Source organism: Peromyscus maniculatus, chromosome 8 (assembly GCF_049852395.1).
Source record: "Peromyscus maniculatus bairdii isolate BWxNUB_F1_BW_parent chromosome 8, HU_Pman_BW_mat_3.1, whole genome shotgun sequence".
Classification (NCBI taxonomy): domain Eukaryota; kingdom Metazoa; phylum Chordata; class Mammalia; order Rodentia; family Cricetidae; genus Peromyscus; species Peromyscus maniculatus.
Window position 1 is genome coordinate 33,116,761 of NC_134859.1, and position 18,098 is coordinate 33,134,858.

At 44.2% G+C, this 18,098-nt stretch overlaps 1 pseudogene across 1 annotated transcript; it reads right to left on the reverse strand.

Moving 5' to 3' along the window:
* Nucleotides 1-6,647: 6,647 nt before the first annotated feature.
* LOC102919930 (T-cell-specific guanine nucleotide triphosphate-binding protein 2-like) lies at nt 6,648-18,098 on the reverse strand (annotated as a pseudogene). Its single transcript, XR_013053252.1, has 2 exons — nt 17,781-18,098; nt 6,648-10,760 (listed from the first exon to the last, which is right to left on the reverse strand). The product of XR_013053252.1 is annotated as a T-cell-specific guanine nucleotide triphosphate-binding protein 2-like (transcript).

The window sequence follows — 18,098 nt, forward strand, 5'->3', positions numbered from 1 at the left end:
CTGTCAGAGCTACATGCTCCAGTGGGCTAGTGTCTCCTAACTCCCACTTTTTTGAATTATTTTTGGGGGGGCTGGGTGTTGGGTAAGTGGGCATCATTCTCTCTGGCTGCTTTCTGCTGACCTTGGTGCATAGTTGTTAAGGTATCCAAGGAAGCTGGGTTGTCGGTCAAGGCCAGGAAGAGCAGACTCTGTCTGTTGATGTCCAAGTTCTATTGTACCATCTGAGGCTAGGGAAGTGTAGTCTATGATGCTGGACCAGGAGGTAGATTCCAAAGAAACTGCTGGTATTGGTGGTGGTCTGTAGTTGATTTGAAATCTGTTAGGACCGATGGATGACCACCTGGACAGTGGTAAAGCTAATGAGTCTAAAAAATTTTTTTTTCTCAGATGTACATTTGAAACTGTTAGGTTCATGGTCCTGGTGTTTGGAGAACAGGAGTCTCAGGAGCAGGGGGAGAGGGAGAGATCCCATGCAGAGATCCTAGGGAAAGAGGAGAGATCTCAGAGTAATGGAGAGAGATCCCTGTGAAAGGACCAAGCGGATGCCATAACAGGCTGTCAGTCTTCTCTCAGAGATCAGGCCTCAATTTCAGTTTCCCGAGACTTAAGCAATGGTTTCTGGGAGGGCCATGAACAAAAGGCACAGTCCTTGCAGTAGCTCCCTTTCTACATGAACTCTGACTGCTCAAGGTTCAGCCAGTTGTTTACTGTCTGGGACCCCTCATTAACTTAGAGCTACGTGCATGGGTCAATGTGAAGGTGCAAGGCCATCCAGCCTTCATGGCAGCTCAAGGACAAAGCCTGGGACTTGTCCAGGCCTGCCCAAAAATGATAACTGTAACCCCCAACCAGTAAATTCAAAGGTTACAAAACCTCACCCAATCATATGACGTCAAGGCTTGTACTACCCTGCTTGTGGTTTTTCCCTTTAAAAACCCCTCACCATGAGCACTCAGGGCCGTCCTCCTTTACCTGGCCAGCCAGTTTTTTGGACTCGGACCAAGGCCAGGCTTGCTTGTTACCAATAAACCCCTGTGTGTTTTGCATTGGATATTGGCTCTGTTGTGGTCTTGCTTGGGGGTCTTGTGACATGGCCACAACACCTGGAAGAGAAGAGATACTATGGAGAGATTCCAGGGAAAGGGGAGAGATCCAAGGGAAAGGAGAGAGATCCCAGGGAAAGAGGAGAGATCTCAGGGGGAGGGAAGAGCACACAGGGAAAGGGGAGACATCCCAGGGAAAGGTGAGAGATCCTAGGGAAAGAGGAGAGATCTCAGGGGGAGGGGAGAGCACACAGGGAAAGGGGAGACATCCCAGGGAAAGGTGAGAGATCCTAGGGAAAGGGAAGGGATCCCAGGGAAAGTGTGGCCCCTGAGTCCTCCTCTCCTTCTCCTTCTTTTGCTCCTCCATCTCCTCCCGGATTTCTCCTCCTATTTATTCTCTCTGCCTGCCAGTCCTGCCTATCCTCTCTCCTGCCTTGCTATTGGCCGTTCAGCTCTTTACTAGACCAATCAGGTGTCTTAGACAGGCAAATAACACAGCTTCACAGAGTTAAACAAATGCAACATAAAGAATGCAACACATCTTTGCATCATTAAATAAGTATTCCACAGCATAAACAAATGTAACTCATCTCCAACTATTATTCTACAACAGAGGATGTCTAGACAGTTAATGAATTAAGGGGAGTCACTGGGTGGAGGAATTTTGGCAATCGTTTGGACAGAAGAAAAGTAGGAGTGTGAGAAGAGAGATGAGATTGTGGGGAGTGGGTGATCATGAGGGTACATCAGCTGGAGGGTGAAGATGAATACACAGTGGGGATTAGGAGAGTATTCTGTGTTGAAGGAGGGTTAGGTGTCTGGGTTACCTTATTATCTGGGTTGTGTAATAGGGTAGCCTGGGGCGGGGTTAGGGTGAGTTACAAAAGTGGGGTTGCAGCTTGATGGGCGGTTGTGTCTGTATGACTACTGTATTTACTGATAATGGAGGGGTCAGTCTGATGTGGACATGTGACAGGAAGGAGCTGCCATCTGTACAAAAACTGTAGGCTGAAGTGTAGGTTAGAAGACCCTTTTGCATATGAGAGGACTGGGAGAGGAGGTCTTTGACTACCTTAGTAGTCTCTGGGCAGGAGTGAAGGGGGTCTGGAGAATGTTAGGGTAGAGGGAGAAGTGTGGAGGATTGAGGGGAGGACAAGCAAGGCATGTGAGTGGTGAGTTTTCCGTGAGATCGAAGTTAATACAGCTTTCATAAGGTTAGGACTTGCAGCTTTATCCCCGTTAAATTTGAGCCTTAAAGTTTGAGTTGAGGATAATTGGAGATCTTTTAGCATGAAAATAAACCTTAAACCATGAATGTAGTAAACACCTGTCATTAAAGAATATACAGAATATTATAGTTTTCCTATGATTAGGTTTAAACTGAAGGCAGTATCAGGACAGGAAAGCGTTAAGGTGGGAAAGGAGCAGCAGCAGCAGCAAAGGCCTTGGCAAGGGAGGTGTTATCACAGTGGGAATTTGTAAATTGTGCTGTGGTTTCCTTGCTTATCAACAGTGAGAGTCTGACTTTAGGAAGGAAGGGGGAGTGGCACTGGGCAGAAAGGAGGGGTCTTTGAGGAGTGGGGGGCTCTTGGAGCCCTGCAGGTAGAACAAGTGGCTGAGGAGGCAGGGGAAGGAAGTTAGGAGGAGGGGCCTCAGTCAGTTGCATTAGCCCTACTGGGGCCTAGGGATGCTGCAGACCTTGTAGCACAGAAGGGAGAGACTGGCTGTTAAGGAGTGCTGGAGAGGCTGATGTGCTCTGCACATGAGCACAGATGTCTCCCTGCCAGGCCAGCCTGGACTGTGCAGAGTGGGCGGGGCTGACCTGGAAGTGAGTGTAGCCCAGCCTGATGGGCAAGGAGAAAGAGGGGTGCTGTTGGAATATTAGCGGAGCTCAGGTGGGTTGGAAGGAACCTGAGGACTTTGGCACTTGTGGGTAGTAGGGACACAGTTTGGAGGGGCCTGACCTGTGAGGCTGTGGGCTCAGGCAGGCTCTGCAGCCTCCTGGGCTGGATTAAGGGAGGGAAGTTGGGAGCCAAGAACATAGAGGCTGGTCTGTCTGGCCTTGGTGAAATCCAAGTGGATGGAGGAGTGGGCAGGGTGTCAGACAAAGGAGATTGTTGGGAAGGTAACTGACCATGAGGAGGAGGAGGACGAGGAGGATTAGGAGGATGAGGAGGATGAGGAGGATGAGGAGGAGTGGTTTATTGGCTGGGTCAAAGGACAGAGTTTCAGTTTTAGGAGCAGAAGGGTTTGCCAGGGCCTGAAAGCAAGGAGGCCCTGGGATGGTGAGCAGGAGGTGTACAGGCGGTGCTTGGGGCAGAGAAAGGAAAAAGCAGAGACACAGAGGATCTCTTTCCATTTTCCTGTGGGATCATAAAAGTTGTAAAGATCCGGAATAATGTTAGGATCCTGAGAGCTCTTAGACTGATTATCCAGTGGATATAGAGGTCAAGCCTGGGTACTGCAGGGAATGAGCTTAAGAAGTTTGATGTCTGAGTGCTGTAGCCACTGGAGATTCTGGAGGTGACATTCCCAAGATGAGTCAGTCAGAATGGAGGGGCAGAGCCCATCACCCTTGGTGGTATTGGACCAAAGTTGATATACCAAGTGTCCCTGTGTATCCTGAGAGGCCACGGAGCAGTCTCTTGGAGGGAGTGGAGTGTCACCCAAGCAACAACACCAAGAGAGAGACCTGGGCTTGTCTGGGGATGAATTTGAGATTGTTGACAGTTTTGTTTTCAATGAGGAAAGGGCACCGGATACAGTGTGACCACCAAGAGTGATCGGGTGAAGCTCCTACCAAACCAGACTGGACGAGATGTGCCTAGCTAGCAGCCAGTCCGTGGGATTCTATGGTAATCAGTGAAGTTCATGGCAGGCTGCAGTCTCACCGGGTCCCAAAGGACAGATGGGGGACAGTAGACACTGGATGGCTCTCACCCAATAACCTGGGAGGACTATTCAGGACAGCTAAGGTGGAAGACTTAATAATGAGCCGCTATTGGATGAGGAAATTGGGCTCCAGAAGGACCGGGATGTGTTAAAAAGGGCTGGGAGATTATGGGCCCATATGAATTTCAGTACCAATGAAGGGGACAGTGGAGGCTCCCTCCTGGACTACATATTGGGCATAAAACACACCAAAACAGTTATTTTCACAGAGAGATACTTTATTAAGTGGGGAAAAAAGTTAAAATGGCTGTTTTTTGACTCAGGCAGAAAAACAGCAGCAAATGACTTTGTAGGTGTCATTTTTAAGAAGAGAAAAAGGGGAGGTCTGTGTTAGAGTGAGCTAGGATGTGGTGGTATATTTTGATTGGACATGTTAATTAGGTGAGCCAAAGGGGGCTGTTGATTGACAGACATCAATACTTTGATAACTGGACCTTGGTAGTCAATCTTAAGAGGAAGAAGTGGCCAAATAAGGGAATAGACTTTGGTGCCTTGTTTTAGGGATGTAATCTAATTGTTTTCAGCAAGGCAGAGGGACTTGTGGCAAAGACAAAGTCTGCTTGAGCCACATGCTTGAGTGGGCTAATGTCTCTTTGGTTAGTATGTAGCTACAAGTACTGGGTCATAAGTTACACACACACACACACACACACACACACACACACACACACACACTCACACACACTCACACATATGCATCAGGCACAGTGCCTTGTACCTTCTATTGCTCCATGATGATGGTCTCCTACAATTTCCTTTGTGACTAAAGAAGGGACCCTGGTGTTCCTCTCAGAGACAGTGGATGTGTCTTAGCTCTGATGTGAGCAGATTGGGTTTTTCACAGACTCTGCTCCCACATGTGACCTTGACCCACTCTTTCCTTGCAGGTCTCACTGTGAAATCAAGTCTCTAAGTGAATACGCTTCCCTGTAACCTGCTATCCAGGGACAATGGTGGCTGCTCTTTGTTGTGGGATGTCTTTCTGTATGTTGTGGATATATGTGGCTCCCATTTGGATAATAAATAAAGCTGTTTTGGCCTACAACAAGGAGGTTTACAGCCAGGTGGAAAATCCAAGCAGAGATCCAGAGAGAAGAATGGCAGAGTTGGGATAGAGCTATCCTGCCACAGAAAGAGCAACAAGATGTCAGCAGACCGGTAATGCCATGGCCATGTGGCAACATACAGATGTATAGAAATGGGTTAATTTAAGATGAAAGAGCTAGCTAGCAAGTAGCTGAAGCTATAGACCATACAGTTTGTAATTGATATAAGCCTCTGAATGATTATTATACAAGCAGCTATAGGACCACAGGTGGAAGAGATTTATCAGGACTGCTGGGCAAGACAAGATTGGAGAGTAGAAATTTCCATCTAGTGCTCTCCTCACTCCCCTCCTCATCTCAGGATACACTGGCAGGAAAACATGAGTCAGGGCTGCAGGTATGATGAAGTGAGCTTCTCTACCCCGGTTCTTCAATAACCAGAATTGTGTTGTGTCTTCCAAGGTGAAACCAAGGAGGAGTTTGTGGTCAGGGCTTAGACAGGACATCAGTAAGAATGTGTGTATGGTAGGGAGAAGGGTCGGCTGTGTCTCCAGACAATCAGAGACAGAGACTCCAGACATCAGCTCCTCTTCCAGTCTCTGCTCACCAAGCCATTCTACCTGTCAATGGAATAAATAAACTCCAACCTCTGGGGACTAAGATGCCACGGTCTGAGTTGGCAGAAGTGTATCGTTATTAGTGGGCAGTGAGATGTACTTGTCATGTACTTTCCTGTAAATAGCCCCAAGAGGCTCCCACCCTCAGAGATAGAGTTCATTAAGTTCATTAAGTGCAGGCCATAGCAGCTCTTGACCAATTTCTCTTGCAGCATGGCAGCAACGGCTTTCCTCTGTGATTAGAAGTATCGAAGGACACTGAAATACATGTATATTTTTAGATGTTCATATCTTTATACATACACATCCATGAATGTAAAGGATGGAATAAAATGAAAAACGATTAACACGGGGACTGGGGAGATGAATTTTACATGGCAACCCAGCCAAGTTGTACTATCCAGAGGTACTAACCATCAGGTAGAGCTGACCTGAAGCTGTCTTTAGATACTACGTTTCTAGTGAGGGGACACATTGGACAAACTTCCATAATGTGAATTACATCATCTAAGCCCCTGAGGAAGCTCCAACATTACCAAAGAAGAGAGAATTCTTGCTCCAGGCTTTTGGATACAAGTTGCAACATCAACTCCTGCACTGATGTCCAGGTTTTCAGAAAGAGAATAAGGTATGGACACAGTAGTATTATGGTTGGAATCTGAATTGTATTCCACAGGCGCCTATATTTAATGCTGTGGAGCCTGGGGCGAACGCCAGGGGAATGGAAGTAGGTCTTGAGGGCCAGGATTTTGAATTGCCTGCCTCCTGTCCTCCAGCTCTATCTGCTTCTTCTCTGCTGCCCTACAGACAGCCTTCTGCTTGAATGGACCTCCCTGCTTCTGCCACCTGCCACCTCTGGAGTGATGGCCTGCAGTTCTCTGACACTCTGAGATACAGCAGACCTTCCTCTGTTTTTGTCAGGTATTTGGGTGACCACACGCAGCAGCAACTGATGTTAACTTGTTGTGGACATTGAGAGAGCTGTAAGAGGACACAGGCCTTGATCTACTGCATCTGTTTTTCTGGAGATCTCTAAAACTGAGATAAAATGCACTTTAATTTTTACTCTTGGAATGCCATGCATGCATCTCTCCTCTTTTGGTAGGAAAGCTGTAAGTGTGGAAATTATACAGGTGCTGTACAAAGAGTTGCATTTGGTTGCTGGGAATTGAACTCAGGACCTCTGAAAGAGGAGCCAGTGCTCTTAACCACTGAGCCATCTCTCCAGATGTATTGGTGGAAGTATTAAGGCAACTTCATATAGTTAAAAGGAAGGTTTATTTGGGGTTTTACTTACAACAAGTAAAGGGATAGATTACAGGGTCCGGAACCAGTGAAGTGTGATCCGGAAGGGGTGAAGTGCAGTCCAGTGGCATTCTCTGGAGAACTCTGCTCGGTTGACCATCCAACATCCAGGATTACCATGAACCAGGAGAGCCTGCACATCTGGATCTCATGTCTTAAGAGCTCCTGTCTTGGCCCCGCCTCAGGGGCAGGTAGTAGGTAGGTGTGACAGTTACCTGAAGCCTCACTGTGGGTAGTACTTACAGGTCAAATATGGAACAGCTACCCAGTACAATGTTAGTTGTCAGTCTGAATTTCTTTTTTGTTGTTGTGACAAAATACCCTGGCAATAGCAATTTAAGGCAGAAAAGGTTTCTTTCAGTCATAGTTCAAGGTTATACTTCACCAGAGTGGGGAAATCACAGCAGTGGAGGCTTGAGAGAACTGGTCCTATTGCAAACACAGGAAAAAGAGAAGGGTAAAAGCATTCATGTTCATCTCTCCTTACCTACTTCAGGCAGTCCAGAATCCCCTGCCTTGAGAAGAAGGTCCTGCCTCACATTAAGATTGTTCTTCCAGAGTCCAGGCTGGCTGAAGGCATCCACAGGCCCGTCCAGTGCCACTGGTCAAAGATCAAAGACACCACAGGCCATCCTGGGTCCTCACACCCCAGGCTGGCTGAAGGCACTGGGCTTGTCCATGCCACTATGATGAGCAAATATATTGTGGAGAAATGAGAGACCAAGAGAAGAAGAATGGTCCAGGTGCTGTGCAAAGAGGCTGATTTGAAGAAGGGAAGGCAGTTGAGATCACACTGATATGGCTGGCCTGATTGTCTCCCCAGATCAGGATGACATCTGGGAAGAGCTGCTGTGTAGGCCCATGCTGCATCTGGAGTCTAACCCAGCTAGGGTCTGTGTTGACATCCATGACCCATATTGCCACCAAAAGCCACAGGGATGCCTAGGGTCTAGGCCTCAACCAGTGGCCATTGAGTGTCTGAGAGCCCTGCCATTCCCCTGGATATGCCAATCTGAGTGGCTATAGTGTTGCCTAGGCTGCTGATGAGGCCATGTCTGGTTCCATGGCCCTATAGCAGCCAGCGACTAAGTTGATGTCTGTGGCTCCTGTTACCAAGGACTGTGCAGATGCCTGGGGTCTGGTCTGTCACCTGAGACCATGTTGCTTTCTGAGGGTCATGCTGCCGTGGGGACCGTGCTGATCTGGGTAGCCTGTGCTTCCACTGGGGCCATGGTGACATCAGGGCCCAAGATGCTGCTGAGGGCCATGTATGGGCCCATGTTCCTGCTGCAGCTGGGATGTGTGTTGATGTCAATGTCCCATGTTATCACGGGGCATCATAGAATCCAGCAGTGTTGAAATCCAAGACCTTGCTGAGCCAGTCCCTCCCATCACTGGCCCTGCCCCTTGATGGAAATGCAGCAGGGTAGCAGGTAGCACTCCTCATGGAAGAGCTGGCCTCAATACCCAGGGGAGATGGCCCAACCCCACCCCATGGCCATAGGAGAGCTAGTCCCAATGACAGGGATCTAGGAGAGCTGGCTCCACACCTCCACTGAATGGGATGATCCCAGCAGCTGGGACTGAATTGCTCAGCTACCATCCAGACCCAGATACTGGGCCTTGGTTTGGCCTACTCTATCATCTACCCCATCTATGACCTGCTGGAGCATGTGAAGGGACTGGTCCTGCAGAATAATAGCCACAGGTTCTCTAGGTCTCTGGGCAACAGCAGAATAACCAAGGGGAGTTACTGTTAGGGTGTCATGATCATGGTGTGCCAGAGGCCTTGACCTGGACCAATGGCTCATTACAATGAATATTTGTGGGTAGGGCTGATTGGACAAAAGGGTATGCTGGATGACATATCAAGGCTCCCAAAGCCACTAGGTCAAATGAAGAGTTTCAGTTGCCATTCACATAGTGTGAATTCTCTGTTCACTCAAATTTGCCTTGAAGGGTATGGAATAGATTTCTTTATTTGTATGGACCAAGGGGATCTATAGGTATGTTACTCTTCTATTTTTTTTTTCACCAAGCTCCTCTGGGATGGAACTTGGCCTATGGTCACAGTCCCCACCTGTTGTGTGCCTCCTGTGTAAAGATCACACCTTTTAAGCAGATGTGTTTGTCTATACAATCTTGGGCACCAGATGATGCTGTTTCAGAAACCCCTCAAAGCAATGTGAGAATACAGTAGTGTGTGAAGACTTTCCCAGGGGCTAAAGATCTAGGATTCATTTCATAACAGAATTTCAAATCAAATTCATATTATCATGTGTTATTTACATACAATTTTAATGGAAATGAGGTTTCCTCATGCATTCACACAGTGTTGGTGATTCTTCTTCTACTGCTACAACACCATTGAACACTTGACACAGTGAGCTTCTGACTCCAGAAGAAGAAAAAGATGAATGCTCTGGTGCTCCACAGACAAGGTTTCTTACTCTGGAGTAGGTTATGAGTCAGTGTCCAAAGCAAGGTGAAAAGTAAATACTGATTGGAGCTTGTGCCTCATTTTCCCATCATTCCCAGTAAATCAGGGGGCTTAGATATATATGGTCCCACCTTCTTTTAAAAAAGAACTTTTTTTTTTTATTAAGAAGAACTATGGCATCATTTGCTGCAATATCAAGAAAGAGATTCTACTGATAGTAAGTCTTTCTGTAGTAAATGCAGGTAGCAACTGGTCCACCAGTAACAGAGGAAATGTGTTTGATATATTTCACTCGTCTTTCTTCTAAGGGCACATCATTGTCTTCTGCAGACAAATGGAGAAACCAAAGGTGCACCTTGAATTCATTCAAAGACATGTCAAAATCTTCAGCAATCTTTTCCAATGAGACATCATCCAGTCCAAAGTAAGACCTGTAGAGGTTGAATGTTTCATCCAGATTCTCTATATCATCCCTGATCATGCCACCAAGTGGAATGGTGGCCAATACTCCAGCCTTCATGGCCTCTAGCCGGACTTTCTGCTTCAAGGAATCTCTCTTGAGGTTAATGGCGGCCTCAGTAACACTGTGCAAGGACGGCATGAAGATGTGGTGCTTATGGGCTGGGAGCTCCCTTAGGAGTTTCATTTCCAGCTCTGGGAAATCATAGCCAGACCTATCCAAGTTAGAGACCAAGAAGACTGGAGGCTCACTGGAGAGAATGTCCTGGAGATGCCTTGAACAGTCTTCTCGGATGTTTATCATGACTTTCTCCTTATTGAAAGATTTAGGTTTACTCTTCTGCTCATTATATAAGTCATTATCTGTCTTGGTACGGACAAAGTAGAAATTCATCTTCATCTCTTTGATGGCTTTGGCTAGTTGTGCATCATTTTCTTTGAAGTGTGTAGAAGAGATGATAATGAAGAAGTCATATTCAGCAAACTTAATTTCTGTTAGGTAGTTTTGTGGTGGGAATTTAGTGGTCCCAATGCCAGGCAGGTCCCATATTTTCACCTGGGGAAACTTGGGGTGGTCCTACTGATTTCTCTCCATGGTTGTCTCTGTCATCCCATTGGCGCCTGCACCTTCTTCTTCATCCCATACCCCCCTGAGGGCATTAATGAACGCGGACTTCCCTATCCTTGTTTCTCCTGTCACAGCAATGTTCAGGGTGGCATTCTCGATGTCTCTCAGTGCATTGTCGATTACAGACAGTGCTTCCTGGAGCTTATTTTCCTCAGTGTAGGATTTAATCAAGGTGATGATTTCATCAGAGAGGATTTTGCTTTCCATCTTAAAATTCTTAACGAATGCATCAAAGCTGGAGGCCCAAGCCATGGCTCTTTCTGGTAGAAGCTGAATGGAGCAGAGAGCAGAGAAATTGTAATCATTAATTAAAACAGGGCAAAGCCTTGGTGTTTTCTGGCACAGTAAAGCAGGACCCCTGAGCCTGTCCCACATGAGATCCAGCATTGCCTTTCGTCTCTTCTCTTGGCTCCTGGGGGATGTCTTTCTGTATGCGGTGAATATATGTTGTTTCCATTGGTTAATTAATAAGCTGCTTTGGACTATGGCAAGACAGCTTAGAGTCAGATGGGAAATCCAAGGAGAGAGATAGGAAAGAGAAAGGCAGAGTCTGGGAATATGCTAGCCTTCCAAGGAGTAACATGCCAGCAGACTGATAAAGCCAAAGAACACATGACAAAACATAGATGTATAGAAATAGGTTAATTTAAGATATAAGAGCTAGCTAGTAAGAAGCCCGAGTCATAGGCCATATAGTTTGTAAATAATATAAGCCTCTGTGTGTTTACTTGGGACCAAGTAGCTGCAGGACTCAGGTGGGAGAGAATGTTTGACTGTGTGTGTGTGTGTGTGTGTGTGTGTGTGTGTGTGTGTGTGTGTGTGTGTGTTTGTTATTGGAGAAATGTAGGACCATGGGGCCTGGTGGTAGCTGAGAAACTTTCCGTTTGCATTTGGCTGCCCAATATGTTGGCTCAAGTTTCTACCTAAAACCTGAGAGAACTTAAGAGATTCTAAAACAGAGCCAAAAACAGCTTCCTACTTCATATCTCATGTGGGCTGTGAGATGCAGCTGCATTCAGGCTTGAGCACAGCATGGCAGATTTCCACCTTGGTACACAGAGCTGTCTCCAAGATGTGCAGCACACTGCATGATGAAGCCCTTATTTGTACAGACAAAAAGGGTTTCTGGGTCAGCTGCATACTATCTGATGATAGCATGGACCCCAGAGTTGGCGGGGTAAGTGTGACTCTCATGGGTACCTCTGCCATATTTAAAAGATGAAGTGGGCAGAGTCAGCAGCCAGGGCTGCCGCTTCAGTCTTAGCCACAGTGGAGTTTACAATGATCAGAAAAGGATCATAAATGCAAAAAGATAGATCAGATGGAATAAACCTCTAAATGGTTTACATCATGTGTAAAAATGTATGTAGGCTTGGAAGAAAGAGGAATAGGAGGATAGACATATAAAGAAATAGATAATTAAAAAATTAAGTCTTTAAAGATACAATAAAAGTAATATAAAAACAATCCACATAAAGATGGAAATCACACAGAGAGTCTAGATCATATTGTCTTTGGGAATTTTAATGTAGAAAGATATTTGACTGTAAAGACTACTCATTTAAACCAATAAGTATATTTTAGAGTTATCTTGACTTCAAAATTCATGTCTGAGGATGTGATGCTTTGGAAAAGAGGTTTGCTTTTGTTTCTACAGAAGATAAGAAGCTGTGGATTCTTTCAAGATTAATATGGTTCCATCATGGAAGACCCTTGAGAGTTCTCTAAATGATCCAACATCCAGAACAGCTTCAAGGCAATTGACTCAGAGAATACAACCTCATAGACTACTCTGGTTAGAACTTGACCATAATCCTAAAATTTTCTTTGTGTTTCCATAAGACTACCAATGCTCCCAAACAGCTGGAAGTAGCCTAGAAAATTATGCCCACATTTTCAAAAAATGGATTATGGATGTTTGTTTTTGTTTAGGGGTTGGTAACAAATTGTAATTGGTCATAATCAATCTCTTTCTAAAAGAAAAAAGGGGATATGATATAGATGTGATAGGATAAAAGAGTAGATTACTGAATCTACTTTTAAAGAGCAACAACTTGTTTAAAATGTTTTACAATGCTATGAATTCTAGTTTACTGATACAAATTTAAATTTAATTTTGTTATACTATATATATTTCTACTCTTGTTTAAGGTATTATGTTCATGTAACTCATTTAAAATTATAATGTATAATTGATAAATATAGATTAATATTTAATCATCCATGATAATCATACATAAAGTCATCTTAGTTAAGTTTTCTGGGTATACATAGATATATTTTGATTAGGTAGGTAATCTTCAAACACCTCAAAGACCTACAGAATATGGCACTTAAAATGTTTTAAAAACTTAGATTTTTATGGACAATGAGACAGGTCTACTCCTGGAAGCCCTGATTTACTTCAAAGAAGATGATGGGTATCAAAGAAACTCCATATGGAATTTGCTTTCCTTATGGCAAAAGTTAGCCATTTGGACAAGAAACTTTTCTTGCCTGGAATGCTTGACAAAATGTTGTATTGACTGGATATGCAGGGCCCATGGAAAAATGACCACTGAATTTTGCCAAAAGAAGGCAAGATGGTCCTTCAGGTTCCTGCTTCACAGAGGAGACTGCCAGACCTTCCGCAGGACACAGGGAGAAGCCACTGAGAGACTCTAGGCCTATAGTCTGAACATGAATATTCCAATGTTGCAGAGAAACTTGGGTGACGGTCCAGGCAGCCAGCTGTCTCTGTCATTTCCAGAATTTTGGAAGTTTCTTACAAAGCACTTCTTGTTTACTTAGGTAATATTATATAGTTCTGGGGTCTTTGATGCAGTTGAAGACTAGATAGTTATAATTTTCCAGGGTTATGATAAAAGATAAATTAGGTATGAAACTTTAGATTCACAAATATGGGTTAGATGATAAAATATTTTCTTTAATTTTGCCAAATACAAATAGACTAGATATTGTAACTGTAATTCTTGCATGATAACTGTTGGTTATATATAATTTTACTACATTAAAACCAAAACCTTCCTTTTTGATTAGACAGAAAAAGGTAAGTGCTGGAGGATGTCTTTCTGTACGCTGTGAATATATGTTGTTCACATTGGTTAATAAATAAGCTGCTTTGGCCTATGGCCAGGCAGCTTAGAGGCAGGTGGAAATCCAAGGCGTGTGACAGAAAAGAGACAGGAGGAGTCTGGGGAGATGCCAGCCTGCCACCCAAGGAGCAACATGCCAGCAGACCAATAAAGCCATAGAACACATGGTAAAACATAGATCAATAGAAATGGGTTAATTTAAGATATAACAGCTAACTAGCAATAGGCCCACCATTGGCCATACAGTTAGTAAATAATATTAAGACTCTGAGTGATTATTTTACAAATGGCTATGGGACCACAGGGCCAGGCAGGACTGGAGAAAACTTTAGACTACACTTGGCTGCTGCTCCCACTGCTGACCTGGACATAAAGAGGCCTTATTTTCTGGCTTCACTTCCTCCTAGGGATTTCCTTGCACTTCTTTGTCTAATTCAGTTTCTACTTGATCTGTGCAGTTACACATTGCAACCTTTATTATCAGTTTGAAGTCTCCTTTAAATTCCTTTATTTTCATTAAAATGACACCCATCCAAGGTGTCAATCCTAAAAGGGGATAAAAGAATTCTTCTGACAGGGTCCTCAACCTTATGTGAACAATTTACTAAATTGCCTGTAGGTCATCAAGGCCTCTGGTCTCTTTGCATGGTTATTCTGTTAATAGGAGAATGAAACTGGATGAGGAATGGAAAAGACTGATTTGAAAAGAGTTGTCCAACTAATTGTAACTTCCCTTTCTTCTCTTAGCAGAGATGGGACATGGACTCCATGGAAGCAGACTCCTAAGTGAGTGAACCCTGCTTCCTGGTATTCAGTTGCTCAGTTGTGTATGTCCCTGTATTGTGTTCTCTGGGGTGATTAGGTCAGAAATTAAGACAAAGTAAGAATCAAAGCTTCCACACCAGGCCCTGACAGCAACATCCTGGGTGAACTCTGACAAGCAAACTGCAAAATACTGACTGGATTTTAAAGGTCATTACATTTCTCAAAACCACGCTGGCTCAGATGCTCTAGAAAACAGTAGGATTTAATTGGAGAAAGAGTTAAATCTATAGAAAAAGAATATATTGGGAATCGAATTATTTCATATGTTCCTAAATATTATAATATATATTAAATATATATATATATTTAAATGAAGTTATGCCACTTGGTTGATAATGCCTCCCCTCAGAGCAATAGATTAACGGAAACTTCATTGTCAGGCATGAGAAACTTCTCTTGAGTTGTGGGTCAAGGGAGTCCATGATACTCCCAAACAACACAGGCTACTGCTGTTGCCTTGCTTGAGTCCCAGAAGTTGAAGGGCCCTTTTTCTGAAGACACTATACACTTCAGATACAGGACTTAGAGAAATCAAGGTGCAGCTAAGCCACATTCTCGTCCCCAGATTCTAAATTTCATAGCTTTAGAAGGTGCTATGTAAGTTGCCAAGGGAGGAGAGAATTCAATAATCCCACCCAGCTGTGACACATATGAGCCTCAATGATGATCATTACATTAAGATACCTGTAAAGGTGCAGTGGTCGCATTTATGTGTTGTTGGTAATCCAGAGCTCTCTAATTGGACTACAGACTGGCTGAACAAGAAGAAAACATGCCTGGTAACCGAAAACCTAACCACCCACCTATTGCTAGTGAGGTCATAGATCTCAGAGGAGAACCCACTATGGCTTGTCCTCTCCCAATATAATTCCTATCTGCTTTCTAAATACTTATCTTTATACCCACAGGTAAGTGGAGTTCTCCCTCGCCATCAAACATTCTTCTTTTCACAGCAGTCAGAGATCACGTCAGAAAGCCACAACTAGTCAAATGCAGAGAAGAACTGACTCTGAGGTTCCCAGCCTCAGTGGATCCGTTACAACACAAGCCTTACACCTGAGACACAGGAAACGCTGCAGAAGAGGGTGTGGAAAGACTACAAGACTCAGAGGACCACAAAGTCTGCTGCAAAACCGAAGCTTCTCAACATGACCAGGATGATAGATCCATAGAACCTCAACATTCTGGACAATTCAAAGTCGATGTGGGAAATGGCACCAACAGTTGACATTTCAAAATGGACGTGGCAAATGGCATGGGTTGTCACACTTAGAAGAAGAGTCACAAGTGGTACAAAGCTGCAGAGAGGAGGATTAGTCTAACCCAGAGATGAGCTCCCAATTGATTATTCAGTCCCAAAGTTTCAGCCCTAATAACTATCTGCCTGCCTATCTATCTATCTATCTATCTATCTATCTATCTATCTATCTATCTATCTATCAGTATCTATTTTTACATCAATATATACAAGCTACACTAAATGCATTCATCAGGTTGAGTTTCTATATTTATTTGTTTATAGATATGTCACAGTGATGAAGAATTAGAGGCCATGAATTTAAAAGGGAATAGGAGGTAAGGAAGGGACTGACGGGAAGAGAAGGGGATGATGCACTTATATTTTAATAAACCAAAGGGCCTTTGCTGCATGGCAAGCATTTCAATTAAATAAAATTCAAATCAAAAAGAAAGAAGGAAAGAAAGAAAGAAAGAAAGAAAGAAAGAAAGAAAGAAAGAAAGAAAGAAAGAAAGAAAGAAAGAAAGAAAGAAAGAAAGAAAAGAATCAAAGACGGAAAGACTACTGTTAGAGGTAAGGGCAGTCATGAGGAGACCAACTCCAAAGAATGTAATTCACAGAATCTGCCTAACAACCTTACAGTGATGGACCTGAGCCAGCCAGGGCGACACTGTAGGATATTGTCCCCAAAACACTGGTCAGAGCCCCCTGCTCAACTGCCCATGAGGTCAGCACTTACATACTAGTGCTGGTAGCCTGTTATCCTTCCTGTCTACCCACTCCCCACTTCATGAGGTGATTCCCTGTGCCTCAGAGACTGCAGATAGATATATACAAAAGAAAGTCCCACCACTGATCTAAGCAAATTCATAAACAAAAACTTGGTTATATAAAAAACCAAGACAGCTCATCTTCTCTAAAAAATACAAACCCAGAAGTAACAGCCTTCATGAGAATGACTTAGCTAAAGTTCCAGACAAGGAATTCAAAAGGATGATGTATATGTGATCAAAGAAAGAGAATTCAAGCAATCAGCTGAATGAAAGACAGGGGTCAAAACAGGGTATGAAAATATCATTCAATGAAGAGAAATACTGAAGAAAGTCTTGACTTAAATGAGGTTAGAGATGAAAAATGCATTAAATCAAATGCTCAGAGGAAAGGCTTACCAACAGATTGTATCATATGGGGGCGATAATATCAGGAGTTGAAGACAATATAGAGGAATTGGAAGACTTGGTCAGGGATAACCATAAAAAATGGAAAAACCTATGAACAGACCACATGTGACTTTTGTAACACCATGAAACTTATGGGCTTAGAAGGAGAAGATCGCCATTACAACAGCGTAGAAAACATTCTTAACCAATTGTAGCAAAAATGTCCCCATATTTAGGGACATAAAGCACATCCAGATAGATACAAGAGGCTTATAGAATGCCAGGTACACAGGGCAGAAAAAGAAACTCTTGAAGTCATTAAAGTCAAAACCCTGAAAGCATGCAGAGCAAAGTGTTTTGCAAACTGCAAGAGAGAAACAGGAAGAACTATAAAGATGGATCCATCAGACTAACAAGTGCCTGAGAGCAGTGGAATCTCTCAAAGCCAGAGGGCTCAACCTGATCCTACAGAGACTGTCTGTGGTTGTTGTTGATCTGGGATTTTATCTCCATGGAGTAAATGATGAGTTTACAGCATCAACTCCAAGAGCATCTGGGTAGCCCAATCTGCTGTCTGTCTCCAAGCATGACTTCTTCAGAAGACCAGCAAAGCCCAGGACGAGCAGGTAGAAGAAAGGGCTGTTGCTTCTCTGCTTCAGGATGCTCTGTGGCATGGAAGGATGCTACTGTGAATGCTCCCTCAGTAGAAATCCCCAAGCTCTCCTGCCCCAGTTTAGTGCTCCTCTCTTTTCTTTTTTTCAAGAAAGGTTTCTCTGTATAACAGTCCTGGCTACGCTAGAACTCACTTTGTAGACCAGGCTGCCCTCGAACTCGCAGAAATCCCCCCGTCTCTGCCTCTCGAGTGCTGGGATTAAAGGCATGCACCACCACCTCCTGGCTCAGTGTTCCACTCTTCATGTTATCACACATGTAGGGATATTGGCCAAGCTGAACTTAGAAACCATTCACTTACCTCAGCAGTGGTGACCTTGACCTGATGGTAATGGCTCCTCTCTGAAGGCTCTCCTCTCAGGGAAGGCCTTTGCACTCCAGCAAGGGCAGTCGCCTCGGAATGATCTAGAACTGGAATTCAGACTCAGGATGTTCAGGAAGAAGGGAAGTGAGGTGTGGAGTTCTGATGTCCTAGGAAGAACTGCATAAAGAAAGGAGGAGCACTTGGGATGGACAGCCTGAGCTTCCCCAAGTTACTTTATCGGTCCTGGTCCACACACAGCCCCTGCTGTCTATAATTTCCTGGCTGGATCTGAGCTCTGTTTATCCAAACCACCCA